Consider the following 5705-nt stretch of genomic DNA (forward strand, 5'->3'; position numbering starts at 1 on the left):
TTTTCGTCCCTATGGTTTGGTCAAAATTGCAGATTTGGTCCCTAACTTTATGTATGCAAGGGACGAAAAACGCAACAAAATCAAACCATAGGGACGATCCGAGTGCAAAAGAAAAGCTAGGGACCAAACGTGCAATTTTGACCAAACCATATGGATGATTTCAATAATTTACTCTTAAAAAAAACCAAAAAACTGCACTATTTTTGTAAAGCAAAACCGCATTATTTTTATAAAAAAATTGTACTTAACTTAATTTTTATTAAAAAAAAAACTGCACTATTTTTCATTTAAGAAAAATAATAGTAGGAAATAACTTTTGGTTTTCGGCGAGGAAAAAAATAACTAAATTTGACCCTCAAATATGATAATCTTGTTTTTTCCGGTATGGTCCCACGGGTCGTCCTATATATATATATATATATATATATATATATATATATATATATATATATATATATATATATATATATATAAGATTTGATATCAGTTCTCTATTACACCAACATGTAGTCGTAAATATTTATTAGGTTCAAATGTTTCTCATATCTATTGTGCGCTAGAATGCACTAATAAGATTTGGGTACACATTAAATGTATATTAAATGATATCCATATCTATAAATCATTTTTATGGAAACTAATTTAATTCGTCATTAATGTCAATAATAATATTCATTCAGAATGAATTCATATATAAAATAATAAGAGTATATTATAGGAGAACGAGAGTATATTCTACTAGAATACACCCTCATTCTTCATATTCTATACAACTTTATTATATTTTAAGTGAGTGAGTCCTGAAATAATATTATTACTGACATAAAAACCTAGATACAAATTCATTCTGAAAGAATGTTATTGCTGACATTAATGACAAATTTAATTAATTTTCATAAAGAGAAAATTATAATTATGGATATCATTTAATATACATACAATTATGGAAACCATTTAATATCTATCATTATTTAATTAAATAATAATATAATTTTACTAAATTCCTATTGGTGCATTTTAGCACACAATTAATGTAAAAAACACTTTAACCTAGCCCTATATATATATATATATATATATATATGTGTGTGTGTGTGTGTGTATGTATGTGTGTGTATATGTATATATATATATATATATATATATATATATATACAGAGAGAGAGAGAGAGAGATAGTTTCAGGTGTTTTAACTAAGTATTTTGTTATTGTATGCATGATTGTGGACCAATAAAAAAATAATAGGAAAAACAATAATTAAATAAATCAATAAGGGTAACTAGGTAATTTGAGAAATAACTTCCACAAATACTCCCTATAAATTTTCTAGTTATGTTGATTTTAACCTAATTCCCCCCTTTTATAAACGGCCTACTGATCTGATCAATCTACATCACCAATCAGCTACTGACCTAAAGCTTGCAGGTGCGCTTCGTATTCCGATTTGCGAAGATGGAGGAGTCTCCGGGTCGACGAGAACGAAGGAAAGGAAAACGTGAGGACCTCTGGGGTTTGGCTAGACTGAAGGATGAAGAAGAACGAAGTAGCAAGCTGCTGTGGATTCTCGGTGGCTGAAGTCGTAAGGAAGTGAGCACCTCCGATGTTCGAATGGTCCGAAGAACAGGGAAGAGGCAACGAGAGCTGTCGTCGACCTCAGTGGGTGCGGAGAGGGTGTGAAAGGGAGGTGCGTGGGTTTTGTGTGGCTGCGAATTCGATCGTTAGCAGGTAAATGGATGGGGACTGCTCCGACAGCCTCCCTATTCTTCTTCTTCTTTTTTTTAAAATTTTTTTTTATTGTTCTTGACAAAAATTGATGAATGAAATGCATGTTTGGGGTTATTTTGATAGGAATCGATATGGGAAATGGGTGTTTGAGTTCATTGTTTGACAAGGGAAGGGGCGACATTGAATAAGTGGTTCTTGGCAGGAAGCGGTATGAAGAAGGGAGAAGGGAGCAATGAATCATCAAACAGGTAAAAAGGTTTTTTTTTCTTCTTTTGTTTGTTTTGATAGAAATCAGAGAACTTAGGTGGGTGTTTTTGGGTTACTTAATCGCCAGCAGGGAAGGAAGAGAGCTCGTCTCTTCATTTCTTGGTAAAGAGAAAATGTAGGAGGAAAGGAAGAAGGCAGAGATGATTGAGTGTTGCTTTTCATTTTCTAGAACAATCAATAGATGGAATGGCAACAACAAACAAGTCCATGATGTTGGTACTATGCATTAGAATGCCTTGCTTGTTGTTTAGTGAAACTTGTAGCTATTTTTTTTTTTTTTTAAATGAATGCTTTTATTTTTACTTTTTGCAATTGCCCTCAACCCTATACTCACTGATATAAAGGGGTTTTAAAATTGGTAAGAATAATTTTAGAGGTTTTAAACTTGGTTTGAATCCGAATTGGATTGAAATATTTGTTTAGTGGGCAGTAGGCAAGTTGGCTTTCTATTGAAATAGAATTACGAATTCCAATTCCGTTGAAATGGAATCATGAATTCTAATTATGTTGGAATGGAGTATGAATATTTTTCTTACTGATTTATGCATATTCTACAATTCTTGTTTATTGGTTTTGGTGCAATTCACAAGTCCGCATATTTTTCCAAAGCAATTCAATTTTTTTATTTTTCATTTGCTAATGCATTATTGGAATCTAAACTACAATTTTGTTTTGTTTTCGCAGAAGTTGATGCTTGAAAAACGGACCACAAAATTGAAAGTGATTATAAGCAACATTATTATTTTAAAATGTATTAGTGTCGTTGTTAGATTTTTGATATTTTCTTTTCCGTTTTGAAAGTTTTTTTAGTTTTATTCTTTAACAATAAATGTAATTCTTAACAATTGTTACCCGTATTCTATAAGAAATAATGTATTTTTTGTTTTTATTCATCAATGGATTGTTCAAAAATTTGTTATTCTACAAGAAGTTTTTAAAGTCATGATCAAGAAATAGGTTCAAGAATATTTTTATTATTCATGGTTGAAGAATATTTTTATTTTTGAATATACTCATAAACATATTTTGTTAGAATGTTCGAATTAAAAAAATTATAATTCGAAAAATCAGATTTTTAAAATTAATAGAATTTATGATCCCTAAAAAAATGCAATTTTCCTTTATTAAATCTATATTAAATGACTAAATTACCCTTATAATTAATTAAGATGATATTTTTCAATTATATTTAATTCAATAACATATATTAATCACTTTCTTAAAATAAGTAAATTTGATTGGCTCACATTTATGCATACAATAACATAATAATTACTTTGAATAGAATAACCTCAATATATATATATATATATATATATATATATATATATATATATATATATATATATATATATATATATATATATATATATAAACAACTTGAGTGTTGAATTTTGAAAGATTTGACGTTCTCTATTGCACCAACATGTAGTTGTAAATAGTTATTGATTAAAATTTCAACATACATCCTCATATATTAAGAGTTTGACTTTTATAAATTTTTTGGCAATTAAAGATTTAATTGATTACTCTTTGAGACATCAAACTGTTGAACGATCCACAAGATTGACACCTAATATGTTGGATGGTGAATTATCTAGTCCTTGTGTAATTTCTACACAGCAATGACAATAATATCGTAGTTTCTAGATTAGTATTTATATTTTTTAACAGTATATATATAGCTATCTAACACGTTGTCGACAACAGGTTCAAGATTATGCAAATGGGGTCTGCAAATACATAATGGGGGACCTATAATTTAGATATAAAGAGTTTTTGGTCAAAGTATTATCAATCTATAAATAATACTAAACCCTAGCAAAGGAACAGCATCACTATAGAAGACAAAGGCATGATGAAAACTCCCTCAACTTTCTTGGTCCTCTTCTCTCTTCTTTTGGTATGCACTCATCCTAAATTTATCTTCTTCGCTATTTCTCACAACCTTTTACTTTTACAATTTTCTACTTTTTAAATCTTTTAGACAAACCAAAAAAATTATGAGATAAAGTTTTGTGGTTTGTTAATTGATTCAAGGATGATAAGTTTTTTGGATGACACTGAGAGGTAGTATTCAAATTTCAAGCTTGGGATACATAAGTTGTTTTACGCAAACCAATCTATGTTTTCTTTAGGATTTTATTTTCATATGATACTATTATTCTTTCATTTCCATTAGAAGAAATAATTCTAAGCTCTAATTTTGTTTTGCCATGCCGTTTGTTTCCATGATCAGATTGTGAGTAGTAATGAAGCTAGAAGTAATCCAGGAAAATATTGGAGAAGTATAATGAAAGATGAGCCCATGCCAAAGACTATTCGAGATATATTGCCTCTTGAAGATCTTAAGAAAGCAAATAAGGATCTATTCATCAGAAACTTTGATTTAAAACCGAATCTCATAATTTATCACTCTCATGTGATGTACACTGAAAAAAATCATCGATTAGTCTCATCCTCTTCATCATTTGATAAGTTACATTAATTAGTCGAATATGTTTATATATGTTTTCTTATGAAAAAATGGGATCTTGATTCTTATGTATGGATTGTAGTTTTGTTATTAGTGGTTATGGACTTATTATAGTTCATAAATAGTTTAATTTTAGCATCATTAATTCTGGCCCTAGTGTTTTTGGAAGTATATATATATATCCTCCCCTTTGGTTTAATTTGATATTCGAATTTGCTTGGGTTAGAATATGAGTTGATTAAACATATTATACAATAATTATGTTTGATTAAATAAAAAAATGGGGCTCCAAAAAAACTGTGTTGACGAGTTTTCAAATGCTTGAACCCTTAAAAAGGTGCAAACGTAATGAAAAAACGATGTTAAAAAAATCGTGTAACTTTTAAGCTTTCGTAGAGCCAAAATGGTGTTATAGGAAATTATAAATGTTTGCTTATATTATTAAATAAATATTAGAGTAAATCTAAAGTATGGTCTTATGGTATAGCCAAAATTATAACTTTGGCCAGTGTCGTTTTTTGGATGTATGGCTAGTTCCCGAGGTTTAATTTTCTTGCAAAAACAGTCTTTCGGTCGTTTAATCTACAAGTAAATTGTTAAACTCAATGATCATGTTACCCTTTAGTAATTCACTTAGTTTAAAAAAATAGACGAGTAAAAAAATTAATATATTAATAATAAATTGGGTTGAGATGTGTTTCTTATCAACATTCTCAAAATCCTTTCAATATGATCATATATATATATATATATATATATATATATATATATATATATATATATATATATATATATATATATATATAACCAATCATATGTCGTAAGTACTAATTAAATATCATAAGTTAAAAACTCTGAAGTTGTATTATCATTTAAGTAACCTAAGTTGAATAGTTTACGAGTTTTAAATGAATATGGTTTAAGATAAGTGACATGTCTTAAACAATATTCATTTGAATGACCTCTTTTATAAGAGAATAGACGAACGTCCGTGTGTTGTACAGAAACATCTATATAGTTTAAGTCTTTATAAATATATGTTTTTTTTAAATATAAAATAACTATTGTTGCTAAAATTGATATAATGATTCATATACTAAATTGATATAATATATTGATTATTTTGAATTATATGAAAATATATATCTATTATAACCGCATAATCTCAATCGTTTAAATGACTTCTACCTGCGAGTTATACATGAATAAAATTAAATATAATATATGGTTTAATGTT

At 28.2% G+C, this 5705-nt stretch overlaps 1 long non-coding RNA gene across 1 annotated transcript; it reads left to right on the top strand.

Moving 5' to 3' along the window:
* Nucleotides 1–3767: 3767 nt before the first annotated feature.
* LOC145062377 (uncharacterized) lies at nt 3768–4667 on the top strand. Its single transcript, XR_013687544.1, has 2 exons — nt 3768–3895; nt 4232–4667. It is a non-coding gene; the product is annotated as an uncharacterized LOC145062377 (long non-coding RNA).
* The last annotated feature ends 1038 nt before the right edge of the window (nt 4668–5705 follow it).

Source organism: Lactuca serriola, chromosome 7 (genome assembly GCF_051521515.1).
Source record: "Lactuca serriola cultivar US96UC23 chromosome 7, Lser_US96UC23_V15, whole genome shotgun sequence".
Lineage (NCBI taxonomy): Eukaryota > Viridiplantae > Streptophyta > Magnoliopsida > Asterales > Asteraceae > Lactuca > Lactuca serriola.